Here is a 17,729-nt window from a genome sequence, read left to right as displayed (position 1 = left end):
TGACTTCAGCTCAGGTCACGATTTCGCAGTTAGTGAGTTTCAGCCCCTCATCAGACTCTTGTGCTGACAGCTCACAGCCTAGAGCCTGCTTCAGATTCTGTGTCTCCCTCTCTCTTTGCCCTTCCCCCCTGCTCATGCTCTCTCTCTCAAAAATAAATAAACATTAAAAAAATTTTAAAAGAGTATTCACTAAATGCAGTAATGCAATTTTTAAATCCAAATTTTATTTTCACCTAAAAAAAAGCCTAACCTTATGCCTCAATATGCCTGTTTTCACAAAGCCTTTGCCCACAGTCTGTAAGCTGTCCTAATACTAAGACCTAATGCCAAAAAGCAAATGTTTTTTCCTTGAGAAAATCTGGAAGAGGCAATTATACTAAAACATACTACCCAGAAGGGTCTGTTTCACGGTCTTTGCTTGTGTCCGTGGCATAATTAGGCCTCTTCAAGCCAGTGTCCTGAGAAAAGAAAGAAAACCAGAAATCAAAGTTCTTATTGCTGTGCCCTCTCCATTTTGTTGCCCTACATGGGATATTCCTCATGAAAATGAGGATTGAGAGTAGAAACACAGCTCTCAGGGCTTGAAGGTCTCCACACAGCTGAAAATGTCTGTGGTAACCTCACACACACCCCACACTTCAAACGAGCTTGCTTGAAGCCAATGTGGTGGACAATATAGTACTTAACCTTGAAGTATGAGGTGGGACTAGAACTTCTCATCAGGCAGCCATGACCCGAACTAGGTTAGCACCCTCAGAGGAAATAGGTAGCCTACAACCACCTTCTTATTACAAATAATTCTGCCAATGGATCCCAACACGGAAAACCTTGAGCTGGTAGGCTTTCAGCCTCGACTTGACGGAGCATTTGAGCATCTCCTTACTGCCCCTTATCAATCCAGATCTGTGCACATTGGCAGGGTATCCTGAGCAGCCGGTGAAGATGCCTCCTTCCAAAGCCTATTATTATACACTTAAGTTCTTCTGCGTAGTGAGTTTCCAGGAGGGGGGGACAATGCCCTCTTGTTAGATTGTCAATTGTTTACATTTCTTTGATCTTTTCTTGCAGTTCCTGACAAGCAGCAGTTCTGGCAGCCACCTGAGCATCGAACAGGCATTAATTGGAACAGATTTAATAAATGTACTGGAGAAGTAATCTGTATGTTTATGGATGACAGTACTTTCATGGTCATGCATAACGAACCGGGCACTTTTCCACCCACCTGCTTATGCCACCACAGTGAACACAAAATTTACATACCTGGAAGAAAACAGTATTTTCTGAAACATTAATAATAACTGCAGAAAATCTGTCTATTATGAGTAAACGCCTCCATGGCTTAACTTTGGCACCATTCTATTTTGGTTAAAAATATCTACAATGTTACCTCTTATCTTCCTTCTAAAATACACCCATAGGGAGGCACCTGGGTGGCTCAGGCGGTTAAGCATCGGACTCTAGGTTTCGGCTCAGGTCATGATCTCGCAGTTCATAAGTTCACGCCCACACTGGGCTCTGCACTGACGCTACACAGCCAGCTTGGGACATTTCCTCTCTCCCTCGCTCTCTGCTCTCTGCGTGCTCTCTCAAATAAATAAATAAACTTTTAAAAAATAAAAAATTTAAAATTTAAAATCATTTTTTAAATAATAAAATAAAATACACTGGTGGCAATTGAAATGGCCCTTCTTCAATGAAGAATCTGGGTCTTGTAAAATAGCAGTAAGAAATCCCTCTATGTGAGGGTGCAGGCAATGTGGAGAGTTCTTAGAGTAAAACGACTCTGGAAACCAGAAACCAGACTGTACTAACTATAACCTCAGAAGCCAGACTGTCCTAACGGAAGTATGACGTTCAGAACGCGGGGAGCAATCAATAGTCCTTGTCTCCACAGGGCTTGATACGCACATAAAAAACGTTTTTTTATTCAGTACTTAATGCCATATTGTAAGGTATGGATAATAACAGACATGTGAGGGGTGCCTGGGTGGCTCAGTCAGTTAAGCGTCTGACGCTTGATCTCGGCTAGGGTCATGATCTCACCATTTGTGAGCTTGAGCCCCACCTTGGGCTCTGTGTTGTCATCGTGGAGCCTGCTTGGGGACTCTCTCTCCCTCCCTCTCTGCTCCTCCTCCACTTGCACTCTCTCTGTCTTTCTCAAAATTAATAAACTAAAAAAATAATACTAAGCATGTGAAATTGGTAAGCATTCTTGAAATAAAGGCCAGTGACAGTAGCTACTACTCACGGAGTCCTTGCTTAGGGTTGGGCACTGTACTTGGCCCTATATTTGATCTTCATAGCAACCCTATAAGGGCATTACTATTATTCTCTCCATTTTACAAATAAACTCCAGGTGCGCAGAAAGCAAGGGAGGAACCGGAACACACAGGTTCTGCAGACTCCGATGGGCCCTCAGAGTCAGCAGTGGGTGGATTGTCCATCTCCTGCAAGATGGTTGGTGATTGAGACAATGAGGTCATTGCCACTGAGTGTGCATTAGTTTTGTTCCACCAGTTAGGACACACATAGTGTGAGGACACGGACTCTATTGATTATTCATATATTTACTTCTCGGGACTAGCAGCACTGGGCACATTATAGGCCTTTCTTACTGTATTTGCTGAATAAAATAACGAATTTACAATGTTTTGAAGACCAATTGACACATCAAGTTATTGAGAATGTGGGGGAAAAAGGACACTCAAGAAAGGAATTGTTCCTGTCATTTTAAAGGACATTTTGGCAATTATAATCAAAGTGTGAGATGTGTGAACCCCTTGACCAAAGTTATACATCTAGAAATCTATCCAATCTATTCCACAGAAAAACTGATAAAAATACCCAAAGATTCTATACATGTGTATGTATATACATTCAAGGATATACACATACACAAAGATGTTTATAACTGTATAAACACAAAGACATATATATGTAATGTGTGGTGTGTATTCATTACGATTCTGTTTGTATTGGCAAAATGAAACAGAGACAACCTAAATGTCCATCAATAGGGGAATGGGTTTATTTTTAATTATGGTATAACCGTATAATGCAATACTATGTAGCCATTAAAATACTGGAGTAAAATGTATCAGGTTAACAATTCTTTCCTGTATAGATCTATAGAAACAGCAATTTTATATGGTTCAACTTAATGTATGTATAGAAGTGAAAATTTTCTAAGTATATTATATTGGTAATTGGGAAAAGCAAGTTACAGAACAGTACATATTGATGTTAAAAATGTGAGAAATAAAAATCTAAAAGATAAATGAGAAAGATACTCACCAAAGAAGTAACGTGGTTGTTTCTGGGCCTCTTACAATGATAATTTTTTAATAATTCCTTTTTAAAATTTGTTTATTACTACTGATTCCAAAGTATTTTTATAACAGTTCTCGTCAACAAATTCCAGACGCCCAGGAGCTCCATTGGCACAGAGGAAGAGAGTAATGAAGAATTAGCCTTAATTATTCAGGCTAAGAAACCCAGATTATTATGAGAACAAGGGTAAAAAGCAGAACTTTGTCTTGGATTATCTCAAAACAATCATCTGAAAACTTCCTGCTTACTTTCCTGTTTGAACCTGGCTTTTCAGATTAATGTGAAGTGATCTGTTTCTCTGTGATTCAGAACCTCACAGAACTTGGCAGGCAAAGAAATACAAAGAAAGGAAGAAAAGGAAAGGGGAAAGTGGGGGATGAAAGAAAATGGGCGGAACTTGAGAAGGCTTAATAAAGTAACAGAACACACCCCAGACCCTGGGGGAACAAAGGAACAAGGCTGGTGGGAGACAACAGATGTTCTCCTTCCCAAACCATGAAAGCACCACACTCTACACCCAAACTCCTCCTCACCCCAAGGAGTGGCTAATACCACTTAGTGGAATATCTGTGCAACAAAGGAATTGTTTTTCCGGTGATCAGTGTTAAAAGGAAAAATCACATTGCCAGGTACTGTGAAGAGCAAGTTATCCAAATTGTCGGTTTCTCTCGATTCTTATTTCTCTAACTCAGCTTTATGGAGGTAGAGTTTACTTATAGTAAAAGGCATTCATTTTAATTGCACATACCCATGACTTTTGGCAAAGCCATAGACTTACGCAACCACCACCATAATCACTTTCATGGATTCCATCATCCAAAAACGTTTCTTTGTACCAGTCAGATCTCACTCTCACCCCTCTGCCCTGATCTGCTTTCTACTGCGGAATACATTGGTCTCTTCTAACACTTCCTATAAACGGAATTACACAGTATACACCCTTTTGTGTATGTCTTCTTTTACTCAGCATAGTGTTTTCGAGATTTATCATGTTGCTGTGTGCTTTCATATTTCATTCCTTTTTATTGCTGAGTAGTATTCCACTGTATGGCTACACTAAGCCCAGAGTTTATCCATTCACCTATTACAAGATGTTTTGGTTGCTTCCAATCTGTGGCTATTATAAATAGAGCTGCGGTGAACATTAGCTTGACTCTTATTTTTGGAGTGAAATTCAAACCTGTCCCTTTGGTTGGGACATGGAAATGGGAGATAAGACTAATATTGTTTAAACATCTACTAGATGTGTATCAAATATTCATAGATAAACTGTGAAGTAGATATTATTCTTATTTTATCAATAAAGGCACCAAGAAGTTAAAGAACTTGCCCGAGGTCACAAAGGTGATGAGTAGCAAATCATTTCAACATCAACACAGGCCCATCTGACTCCTGTTTGACATTCGCAACTGTGCTTGCCGTTGCTGCGTTTCTGGCGGACCTGGTAAAGAGATTGAAAGGCAGAAGGGTTTTGAGTAGAGCTAATATGTTGACACTTAGATGGGGGAAACCCAAAAAGGAAGGTGGCAGTGACTGGGCAAAGGAGAAAAGAGGAAGGAAATAGGAAAAGATAAAAGAAAAGAGAGGAGCATTCTTTCCATCTCTAGAAAGCATAAGAGGGATTCTAGAAATCCAGCTTGGAGGTGGACTTCCTGGAAATGGCTCAGGACCTAAAATATTTCTGCTCACAATTGAAGGCAAAGCCTCACCCACCTGCGGCAGCTCCCCCAGCCCCCCCCCCCCTTCACCAGGGCCCTCAGCCATGAAGCTCACAAAGGGCAGGCCGGGGGAATGGGAGCATCTCCCAGTAGGGCAGTGTTGCGGGTTTGCACGGTGTGGATGCCACACTCACATTGGTGTGAAGTCAAGAATCTTTGCCTGGAGTGAGAGAAACTGAAAATAAATAAGTTGATTCACTGACACCATCTGAAAGCCATAGAAAATTTAATAATTTGGCTCAAAATTAATTGAATGCCTACAGAGGGGAAAAAAAGGCAAAGGTAAAAAGAAGAAAATGAAAACGCATTGTCCTCAATATATGGCAAGTGGTGAGCAAGGACCTTGGCTTACACTGCGTTACTCTTCATAACCCTACAAAGTATGTACTATTGTTATTTGCATTTCACATATGAGGAAATTGTGCCTCAGCAAAGTTAAATACCCTGCCCAGGGTCACACAGTGAATGGCAGTCAGGACTCCAGCCAACTCCTCACACTCTATCCTGTTCCTAGGGACTGTATACCAGTTCGGCCAGAAAAAAACATAATCCAGCCCTTTGATGAGCTCATGGCTAAATGCTGATGATACTTTCAATTTAGGCAAGTGACCTAATGTTTCTGATAAAAATAGGAATTAATAACCCCACTCTTACCCTCATCACAAGGTTCATTTATTTATTACACAAGTTCTATTAAACATTTATTATGTGCCAGTCATAGTGCTAAAATTCCCTCATGGAGTTTATATTCTAGAAAGAAGGCAATAATCATGTATAAAATAGACATATAAGTAAAGAGAGCAAAAGAGAGAGGGAGACGAAGGGAGGGAGAAAATTTATCAGTCAGGGTTCTCCAGAGAACTGAACCAATAAGAGATACATAAGGATTTAATTATTAAAAAGATCAGATTGATTATAAGGAATTGGTTCATGCAATTATGGAGGCTAAGTCCCATGATCTGCTGTCCCCATGCTAGAGATGCAAGAAATCCAGGGTGTGGTTCTGAGAATCAGAGAGCCAGCACTGTAACAACGCTCAGTTGAAGGTCGGAGAAGACTGACCAGATGTCTACAGCTCAAGCAGTCAGGGAGGGAGCAAATTCCTTCTTTTAGTCTTTTTCTTCTCTTCAGGCCCTCACCAGATTGGATGAGGCCCACCCACACTGGGCGGGGCAATGGGCTTTATTGACTCCACTGATTCAAATGCTAATCTCATATGGAAATACCATCACAGACACACCCAGAAACAATGTTTAATCTGGGCACCTTGTATCCCAGGAAAGTTGACATAAAATTAACCACTGAAGGAAAGAAAGAAGGAAGAAAAAAAGAAGATATTTTGGACAGCGGTAAATGACATGAGGAAAAGGAAATTAAGTAATGGGGTAAGAAATTTTACATTGAGAGGTAATTGTTACTTTGCAAAAGGTGGTGAGAGATATTCTCTAGAAAGCAATGACATTGAACTGCGACCTGGTTAATGAAAAAGATCCAGCCACGTACACGTCCAAGGACAGTGAGTTCCAGGTAAAGGGAACAGCAAGTGCAAAGACTGTAAGTCAGACAAGGTCGTGGCACAGTTGAGGAACAGAAGGAAGCCATGGTTGGTAAAACATGATGACCAAGGAGAATAAGATATAAAAGCATAGAGGCAGGAAGAAACCAGATCATGGAGGATTGAAGTTTGGATTTTACGATCATTGTAATGAGAAGTCAGGGGAAGATTTTTGAGTACAGAAGTGATATAACCTTATTTCCATCTTACAGACCACCCTGACTGCTCAGTGGAAAATGGGTTTGGGAAGCACTCAAGGAAAAGCAAGCCAGAACAGCAGTGAGAAGCTCCTTAGAGCAGGTGGGATGAGAGACCGTAGAGGCTCAGACAATGACAGGGACTATGAAATGGAGACCAGCCATTGGATTCATGAGTTATTTTGGAAGTATAGCCCATAGGACTTGCTGATGAACTGAGAAATCAGGGGTGACTTTCAGGAATTTGGTTTAGACAACTGTTTGAACAGTGAATCCTTAACTGAGAATAGGAAGAAAATACATGTGGTTAATTTTAGATTGGAAAAGCACTTACAAACTACAAAGTGCTCAAAAGCAAAATGCCACTGAAGACAGAAAGCACAAGTCCCACAGCCGCAAGGAACTGAATTCCATTAACAACTTCAGTGAACTTGCATGTAGATTCTTCCCTTGTTGAGCCTCCAGATGAGAATGTAGCCCTGGATGACATCTTGATTGCAGTCTTGTGTGATTCTGAACAAGGGGACCAGCCACCCCTGCATGTACCCCACACCCACAGAAACTGTGACATAACAGAAGGGTGTTGTTTCAGGTGACTAAGTTTGTTACACAGCAGTAGAAAGCTAATAGAGGTAAAGAGTAAATCACTGAGTAGCAGAAGCCTTGAAGTGCTTTTTAAAATTTTTTTAAAGACTTTTTAAAAATTTTTTAATGTTTTATTTTTGATACAGAGAGACAGAGTATGAGAAGGGGAGGGGCAGAGAGAGGGAGACACAGAATCAGAAGCAGGCTCCAGGCTCTCAGCTGTCAGCACAGAGCCCGACACAGGGCTCAAACCCACGAACGTGAGATCATGACCTGAGCTGAAGTCCGATGCTCAACTGACTGATCCACCCAGGCGCCCCAGCCCTGAAGTGCTTCAGATACAAACCTGAAAGATAGGGACCCATTTAATCCCAACTGGGCCCAGCCACACCTGGCCCTCCACTCCAGGGCCTTGAGCATCTTCTCCTTCAGGGAAAGGAGATTTGATGACAGTATGACAGTCTTTGTCACTCTTTCTTCCTCTCCTACCACAACAGTCCCAAACGCTAAGTCACTCTCTTCTTTGCTCAGTCACCACATTTAGTTTTGTTAAACTTGTAGAAACGTATTTAACTCAGGAGAAGTTAAGGCTGGGATCTCTTCAGCTAAAGGGATAAGAAGGCGCTCTTTTAAAACTGAGACCACAGGAGCGCCTGGGTGGCTCAGTCAGCTAAGCCTCCGACTTCGGCTCAGGTCAGATCTCACGTTTGTGGGTTTGAGCCCCGCTCAAGCTCTGTGCTGACAACTAGCTCAGAGCCTGAAGCCTGTCTTCAGATTCTGTGTCTCCTTCTCTCTCTGCCCCTCCCCCTCTCATGCTCTGTCTCTGTATCATAAAAAATAAATAAATAAAACATTTTTAAAAAAATAAAACTGAGACCACAGCTTCAAATCTTTCCAGACCAGAGGACCCCAGGGTTGGGAGAGATGGTGATGAGCATGCAGTTAATCCTCCCTACAGATGTCTGAATCTGCCATGGCTGCCCACTTGAACACGTCCAAGGAGGAAGTGTGGAGACAGGTAGACCTGATTCTAAATTCTGACTTTGTTTCCCACTACCTGTGCATCGTGGACAAGTTCCTTCAGCTCCCTGAGCCGCAGCTTCTTCATTTGTAAATTTGGGGCAGGAATACCTTTACAGACTAGTTTTGATTGACCTAATAGATGTGAAGCTCTGACCCTTGCTTCTCCCTCTGTCTCCCTCTAGTGATGAAAAACTCCAGCCCAGTTTATTTTCTCACTTCTCTGATTTCTTTCATCTTTTACTCTCTTTAACAACTATATTGGACACCTAATCATATGCCGTGTTTTATTGTCCCTCAATTACTTTGTATGCATGACTCATGACCTGCTTAGAAGGTTGAGGACAAGCAGCCATATTTTATACTTCTGGGGGTCCCCCAAAGGATTTAGGTCAATCCAGGGCATGCAGCAAGCATACAGTAAACCTGCCAAATTAAATTAACGAGCCATCGTCATCAGAGTAACTTAAAACTAGCTACACTCAATGAACTGTCATTTAATTGGAGTTTCTCGTAAAAGGGCCCCCTTTCTACAATATCCATTTTCAAGTTAAAAAAAAAATACTGACCGCAAAGCCCATTGCTTTTAAAAAGAAATCTTTTCATGCACCTCACGTTTGCATTTGAAACACAACTTCCTAACCAAGGGGAAAAAAAGAAACTGAAAACAAAGCACCCTAAATTGTACAATTCAGGTATTGTTCCCTAGCTTTAAGACCCAAACATACTGAGCCCCCTCATTCGCCCCTTTCGCTTCTCACATGCCTATCCATTTTTACATTCAAGAGTTAAGATTTTTAAAGGTTGGTTCTTAAAAGAAATGAATCCCAAATCTACATATGAACTGTAAGGTTCTCATTTCAAGTGGATACAGGTTAGAATATGTTTGACCATAAAAGCAGAAAGGCTGGAGCAAAGTGCCATGAAGAATCTATTGGAAGAAATGGGATCAGATAGATGTGGTGCACTTCTCTTAAGTGCATATCACTTAACTGCATAATCAACTTGCGCTCCCAAGAATTATGCAGTCTCTGTCTGGCCCCCATTAGATTGAATGTGTTGCTACTCCAGTTAATTGCATATTGGCAAATTGCATAATTCAGCTCCATGCATCCTGAACTGAGTTCCAAATGCCACCCAGTACAATGTAATCAAACTAGGGAAGTGAAGAGCTGGAATGCTTATGAGATTCTGCCCATTTGTCACATTTGGTTTGGATCGCCTGTGCTGTAAAGAAAGCAGCCCATTGGTCATAGACCTTGTGCTTTGGATTCCCGTCCACCTGCTCCCCACCAACAACACAACCTCATGTAGTCCCCTTCCAAAAATTAATTTAGAATGGGTCCAAAAGAAAACAGGATGTCATTGGGTGAAAAGGTGATTAAAAAGTTAAAAATTTGACTCAAACTATGGTGCTCTCCTTCCCAGGACCAACGTTACTTACAAGGCAGAGCAGAAAAGGCTAGAACTAGTCTTGGCTCTGCCATTAACTAGCTGGGCAGGCCTCTTCCTCTCTCCAGGCCTGAGTTTGCTCTGCTGTACAATGGGAAGAGTAGGATCAGCCTTGTCTACCTCACTAAGCTGGTATGAGGGTTAAATGCAACACTGCTTGGTAACCCACAAAGTAACGTAGAAATCTATTACTATATACAGCAAAGTGAGGATAATGAGCTCTGTACCAAAGAGTATAGTGTGTCAAGCTGATAGAAATACTTTAATGAGGATCTGGGATAACAGCAAGAGGTAAAATAGAAATGAAAGGAAAGAAATGCTTCTGACTTTGTGGCAAACCCTTCAAGGGTCATATATTGTTTTTTTATTTAATTTTATTTTATTTTAATGTTTATTTATTTTGAGAATGGGAGAGAAAAAACACATGAGCAGGGGAGGGGGAGAGAGAGAATCCTGAGCAGGCTCTGTGCTGCCAGTACAGAGCCTGATGTGAGGCTCAGTCCCACAGACCATGAGACCATGACCTGAGCAGAAATCAAGAGTCAGGTGCTTGGGGTAACTGGGCGGTTCAGTTGGTTAAGTATCCAAGTCTTGATTTGGGCTCAGGTCATAATGTCACAGTTCATGGGATTATGCCCCGCAGTGGAATTCTCTCCCTCTCTCTCTCTGCCCCTCCCCTGCTAGTGCTCTCGCTCGCTCTCTCTCTCTCTCTCTCTCTCAAAATAAACAAACAAACTTGAATTAAAAAAAAGAGAGAGAGATGCTTAACCAGCTGAGCCACCCAGTTGCCCTTGTTTTTTTTCATTGTAATTCAGTTGTGACTCTAAAGAGTCGGTGCTCTTTCCCACACACAACACACAGTGAGCAATGAGATCCTCATTACATTACTTATTTAGCAGAAATGGCGCATATCCACATTATCCAATAATAAGTTCAGGGGTTAGTTGTGAGGGGAAAAAAAGGACCCACCACACAATGCACAAACTGTCCACACATCACAGGGGTTTAATCTGCAGGTGCCTGCATCTTGAAATCTAGAGGAAAGGCCCATATGCCAACTTGACCCATTGGAGTGAAACCTAAAGTCCTCAAAGATCACTGCCTTCTCTTTAACAGACTTCCATTTACAGCTGTTTTATTCTCAATCTGTATCTATCAAAACTGTGAGCAATACTTCTTAGACACCTACCCTGCTTATAAAATACCCAAGTCATCTGCAGGATTCTTAAAGTCACCGGTGGCCAAATGATAAAGTAGTTAATTGCTCATTTGTTGGCTGTGGACTGGCTAGGAAGAGTGGATTCTTAACTGAGTCTCTTACTAGTTATATAATCCTGGGAAAGTTACTTAATCTCATTAAGTCTCCACAAAATGGATCCAATTAATTATATCTACCTTTTTAAGGCTTTTGGGAGAGTTAAATGAGATCATGTATGCCAAGCAAGAGGCATGATGTTAGGCTATGCTACACTTGACTAGCACAGAGTTCTGAAATAACATCGGTTTCACCAAAAATCTGGGGATTTAAGGCAATTCAACTTGTATGTCGTTTGTCTTACTTAAGTGCCTAATAAAGTAAGTACCTTTGCTTTGGAAGGAAAACATCATGGCATAAAATAAAGTGCAAGCACAAATCATTCCAGAAAATTGCCAGGGAAAGAAGTGACTCAGTATTTCTACTCTGACAAATATTATCAGGTGCAGCCATGGTTCACAGTTTGAGAGGATGGTGACAGTGTCTTCAAGGAACTTGAACAGAGAAGGGGTTTACATGTTGGTTGAATTAAGTATTTGTTGGGTTGAATTAAGGGCAGAAATTCAACTAATCAGTTGTCCCAAGTAGAAGAGTCTACTACTCAAGTGAAGGATCAAAAACTGAATATTTAAGTCTAACATACAATTCTTTCGAAATCTGGCTCTTCATTTATCACCATACTCCAAGCACTTAGTACAGTGCCTGGTAGATAAAATATGCTCTACAAATAATGATTGAATAGGTTAATTAATTCATTAACTAATGATTCCAATCTTTGTTTCTAACCTTATCTTCCACTAGCTTCCACCATAAGCCCCTCACCATAACCAGGCCCATCTATTCGTGGTTTCCTAAATACTAACCTGCTCACTGGTATGCCAAACCCTGCCCGCAAGCCTTCCCTCGTGCTCTGTTCACGCCATCTCTTATGCCGATTTGTGTCACTTTTTGAAGTGTGATGTTTTGAACTGTGTCAACTTGGCTAAGTTAGATCTACATTTCTCATGATCTCTTTTCCTGTAATATTGCAGATTAGAGTTGACCAAAAGACAAATCTGCAAGAATTCTAGGAGGTTAAAGTCTTGATTAGATGTGGTGACAGACAAAAGCAGAGGCATTCACAGGTTCAGATGGTTCCCTGCTCTGTGACCAGCTCTTCTTCCCAGATGCTGGCCCACCCACTGCTCCAGCCCACCCCCAGATACAGAATCCACAACCTTCCACGGGCTTCTCCAGCACTGTCCCTGGTGGTCCCATCCCAGCGGCTAGACTCACCTGCTCTCACAGATATCCCTTGCAAGCGCCTACCTATCTCTCGGTGCCAGTGTTTCAGCAGAGCTGATCATTTTCTTTCTGACCCTCCAGCTCCCTTTTCTGGATCTTACTTCCCCAGACCCTCCCACAATTATGTCATATCTAATTGCTATAACAAATCTCTTATTCCATAACCCTTATAGTGGTGCTACTTCTCAGAGGAAACGTTGAATACACAAGTCCCAATCCATGTAAAAGTTGTTCCTTGATGACTTCTGGACCATTCCAGAGCAATTTCTCCACATTTCTTTCTTCCAGTGTGTTCATGGTCATCTATTGGCATTAGTCACATATTGCATTTTCATCCATATATGCCTTCACAGTGCTTAGCACAGGGCTGTTGTTCAGTAAGAGTTTAACAAGTAAGTGAGAATTTACATGCATATATGTCACCATTCTCCTCTCTCACACTTAATAGTAGACATAATTGGAGAGCCTGGGTGGTTCCATCGGCTAAGTGTCCGACTTCAGTTTAGGTCATGACCTCACAGTTTGTGTGTTTGAGCGTCCCATCAGGCTCTGTGCTGACAGCTCAGAGCTTGGAGCCTGCTTCCGGTTCTGTGGCTCCCTCTCCTATGCCCCTCCCCCACTCATGCTCTATCTCTCTCTGTCTCTCAAAAATAAACATTGAAAAAAATATTATAGCAGACATAATTTGTTGATCTCACCATGCATTCCTATCCTATTTGAGCTCAGCTCACAGTCCTTTATGACACAGTGCTTTAGACAGACAATTGGAGCTGGCATAGAAGAAGAAACTTATCTGCCATACAGGAAACCTCTGATTATAAGGAATTATACTTCTTAGGCAAATTATTTAAGCATAAAGGGTCACAGTGCAGGGGCGCTCAGTCAGTTGAATGTCCGACTCTTGATTTCTACTCAGGTCATGATGACCCGGGTCTTGAGATCTAGCCCCAGATCATTGGATTCTGTGCTAAGTGTGAAGCCTGTTTAAGATCTTCTTTCTCTCTCTCCCGCTCTCTCTCTCTCTTTCTCTCTCTCCTGCTCACACACTCTCCTTCTCTCTAAAATCAAAAATAAATCTTAAAAAAAAAGGTCACAGTGCATGCTCCTACAAAGCTCAGTTGAAGTTAATCCCTCCCCTACTTCCTGCCCTACCTCAGCGAACTTTCACACAGTAGGTACCCAATAAATATTTGTTGAATGAGAGAATGTCAGTGCAACCTTCATAAAATGAGCTGTGTGGTCTCCAAACCAAAGTGACTCACAAAAGTCTCACCTTTTAAAATAATGAATAAACAAAAGGCAGCTAGAGTGAACTTCCTGCATTTTAAGAAGGCCACTCCAGTCATTTATGGTTCCTTCAGGGGTAAAGAAGACAAAATACAGACAAGCCCAGACCCCATCGAATGAAAAAAATGTGACTTGTTGTCAAGCACAGGGAAAGAAAGAAAACCTTCCTGGCATCTGTCTTTCAGTGCCATCAGCCCACTACTTGGCAGTCACATAGGAGGAAGACTGTGCAGGAGAAAACTTTGGAGGGCAAGTTTGTGTTCAAAGAAGTCAGGAAGAGTTATTTGATAGGAAATACAGGGTGTAGAGAAGGATATGTTTTGTTCATTTCTGACAAGGGAAAAGGAATAAAGACATGATTGACTTGTCACTTGAAAATGTTATTTTTGGTTTGTTCTCTTTTCCAGGATTTTGCTTTGCCATCCAAGGCCCATATCTCTAAGAATTCTGGCAGGTATTTCCTATTCCCATGCTTATTCTTCCATTTTCTCTTCCTGTGAATAGGATGTGATAACGCCCCTGGATCACCCTCACAACCAATAATTGAAAGCATGCCTGTGAAAAAAAAAAAACAAAACCAAAACCAAATCGCTGTGTTTATTCTAATGAGTAAGAAAGTAAATGAAATAAATTTACTCTATTAGGTAGATGATGCCCAAAGAAAAAACAAACAAACAAAAAAAACCTTTTCTTCCTAATCCTTGTAATGCACACATACCACCTTGGTGATAAACAGAAAATAAAAGACAATACTGTTCTTCCACATTCTCTTTTTCACTATAAAATTGTTTGTGTGATTTCTGTTGGTTTCCCACTGGGAGAGCAATTTCAAGAATGCCTCAACTTAACTGACACATATTCACACACACACACACACACACACACACACACACACATATTAAACACAAGTCTAGAGTGTGTTTAACCTAATGAGTGCTGTACTGCATCCACCTTCTGCCTCTCCATCAATCAAAATGGCACTAAGCTTTGGGTAACTAATAAATATGAGATACTCTCATTTCCCCTCCACATTTCAAGAAGTACCATCCTAAGATAGGTCCACTGCCAACAAAGTTCCTCCACTAAACTAACAGCCACAGGAGACGTAGATATTACTTTTATTTGTATCAGCAACCCTTGGGACTGAAAGAAGGTCTGGTGTATACAAGGTAATGAATGAATGTTTATTGACTGAATGAATGAGTTTTATTTTATTGGTGTGGTAGACAGAATAATATCTCCCTCAAAGATGTCTATATCTTAATTCCCAGAACCTTTAAATATATTCTTTTAGGGGCACCTGAATGGCTCAGTTGGTTGAATGTCCAACTCTTGATTTTGGCTCAGGTCATGATTCCAGGGTCGTAGGATGGAGCCTGTGTCAGGATCCATACTGAGTATGGAGCCTGCTTGAGTTTCTCTCTCTCTGTCTCTCTGTGCCCCTCCCCCACCCCCAGTTCACACATGTGCACACCTTTATGTCTTTCACATGGCAGGAGGGACTTTGGAGATGTGATTACCTTAAGAGTCTTGGGGTGGAGAAATTATCCTGGATTATCTGGGCTGACCCAAGGTGATGACAGAGTTGTTATAAATGAGAGAAGAGGGAGAGTCAGAGTCAGAGAAGGATATGAGACAACAGAAGCAGAGGTTAAAGTGATGTAGGACCAGGAGCCAAGGAATGTGAGTCAACTCTGGAAGCTGGAAAAGGCAAGGAAACAGATTCACCCCTAGGACCTCCAGAAGGACACTGCCTTACAGACATTCATTTTAACCCAATGACACCCAGTTCGGCCTTCTACCTCCAGAAATGGAAGATAATAAATATGTATAGTTTTTAGCCAGAAGTTTGCAGTAATTTGTTACAGTATCAATAGGAAACTAAGACATTAGCATGAACATCTATAAACCACACAATAGCTCTTTTTAAAATTGAGCTACAATTGACATGTAGCATTATGTTATGGAATGAATAATAATCATAATGACAGCCAACATTTATTGAGCACTTAGAAGCACATACAAAAAACTGTGTAAACATTATTTTATTAATTCTCAGAACTATATCATAAGGTCAGTATTATTATTATCCTCAACTTATGCTATGAAGACCAAGGTCTGGAAAAATTAAGTTATTTGATCCAGATCATAAGTTAGCAAGTAGCAGAACAAGGATTTGAACGTAGGCCACCTGACTCCACATCATCCTTCCTTCTACATCAGGGCTGGGAAGTATGGAAAATAATAGAGAATTCTACGACTTTGTCCTGGCCTTTGAGGCACTTAGAAATAGAACGGGAAAGAGCACTCCAACATAAATACCACATTACAGAGAGTATATCAATGAGGCTAAATGATCTATAACCTACGTTTAGTGATGAAAAGAGGACAAGTAAGCTGGAACATTCAGGAATCGATGGAGCTGGACCTTAAGGGTTCCTAGGCTAAGAACAGGCAGTGCACAGTGAAGCTTTCTTCACAGTAGAGGAAAGGGCACAAGAGAAAGAACAGTGACATACATGAGTGTGAAAATGTGGAAAGGAAATAAAAAGCCCATGAGGGGAAAAATTGGAGGAAAAAAACCAAGAAGATGAAACACTATTATTTGTATAGCAATGGCAACATTTATTGGGCACCAATTCCACCACAAAAGGATCATTCACATTTGTTATTTTATTTAATCTTCACAAAACCTTGCTATCTGGGAATTATTAACCTCATATTTACAAAAGAGGGAATTAAATGCCCAGAGAGATTAAGTTTGATTTCAAAATCCATCCTCTGTCCTTTGTTCCTTTTTGCTCCCATAGTTATCATCTCAGACTTCTCTGAGAAGGAGCAAATTCCCATGAAAGGAAATGCAAAACGTGATGCTGTCTGAACCACTAGAAATAGCTGCTTCCGAAGGCGGGGTTCAGGGCAGCCACGCGGAGGCTAGCTTTACCAGCCGGCTGTGCAAGAAACCTTGGGGTAAGCCCTGTGCTAAGCGCTGGCAGCAGAGAGAACACAGCCAAACGACGGCCATCTTCCCCGCCTACCCTGTGCACCTGCCCTGTTAGTGAGAGACGGAGGAGTACAGACTTCCCCTAACAGGCTTCCGCTTAGTGTTTACCTTCAGGGGGGAAGAGTGGAGAAAGGCTTGGGAGGGGTAGGGCTTTTGTTATGTCATCACCTCTTATTTCATAAGAGAAAAAAGAGAAATCTGAAACAAATATGGCAAATCACTAACATATATTTAACCTCGGTGCCGAGTACACAGGTGTCTGTTACATTACTTTTCTTCATTCTAGTTTAGTTTGCGATGTACCAAAGAAGGCCCAAATTGATAAACCTAAGAAGCATTGTCACTGGTTCCTAAACAGATCATCACAATAATAAATAATCAGTGCCATGCTCAAGGGAAGCACAGAGTAGTACAAAAAGACAGAAGAAGGCTCCCAACCTAACTCAAAGAGGAGCTGGAAAAGGCAGGGAAATGGATTCTCCCCTAGAAGCTCCAGTAGTACATGCTTCCCTGTGAGACCTGATTGGACTTCTGACTTCCAGCCATGTCTTCAAAAAACTAAGGGGTACTTTGAAGTGGGTGACCAGAGTGCGCAGCAGTAAGGATTAGTCTCAGAGTGAGGGAAATCAGGGCACATTCCCATCGCCTCAAAAAGTCAGCTCAAAAGCACTGGCAGTGAAGGGAGGTGATCACTGGTAGCAGGGACTCAGTCAAGATAAGCCTATTAATCCAGGGAAAGGGATTTGGATTTCATCTTAAATGAAATAGGGAGCTTCTGGAAATTCACAAGCAGCATAGACATGATCATATTTGCCTTTCAGAAATATCACTGTGGTGGGAGCAGGAATGGTGAAGGGAGAGGAAGCTAGGAATGGGCAGGCAAACCTGACAGGAGTTTGACACAGGCTCCCAGATGAGAAGGATTCAGGGGCCTGAAAAACAGAGTTGCAATAAGGAATAAGTCATGATATAAGAATGGGATTTAAGGGTGGGATTTAACAGGGAATGCAAACTGGTGCAGCCACTCTGGGAAACAGTGTGG

The 17,729-nt window shown here is 41.5% G+C and overlaps 1 long non-coding RNA gene across 1 annotated transcript; it reads right to left on the bottom strand.

Annotated features, from left to right (window-relative positions):
- Positions 1-202: 202 nt before the first annotated feature.
- LOC115299660 lies at positions 203-1,134 on the bottom strand. Its single transcript, XR_003912278.1, has 2 exons — positions 688-1,134; positions 203-458 (listed from the first exon to the last, which is right to left on the bottom strand). It is a non-coding gene; the product is annotated as an uncharacterized LOC115299660 (long non-coding RNA).
- Between the last annotated feature and the right edge of the window lie 16,595 nt (positions 1,135-17,729).

Source organism: Suricata suricatta, chromosome 8, assembly GCF_006229205.1.
Source record: "Suricata suricatta isolate VVHF042 chromosome 8, meerkat_22Aug2017_6uvM2_HiC, whole genome shotgun sequence".
Lineage (NCBI taxonomy): Eukaryota > Metazoa > Chordata > Mammalia > Carnivora > Herpestidae > Suricata > Suricata suricatta.
This window is presented reverse-complemented; position numbering and strand designations above follow the sequence as displayed.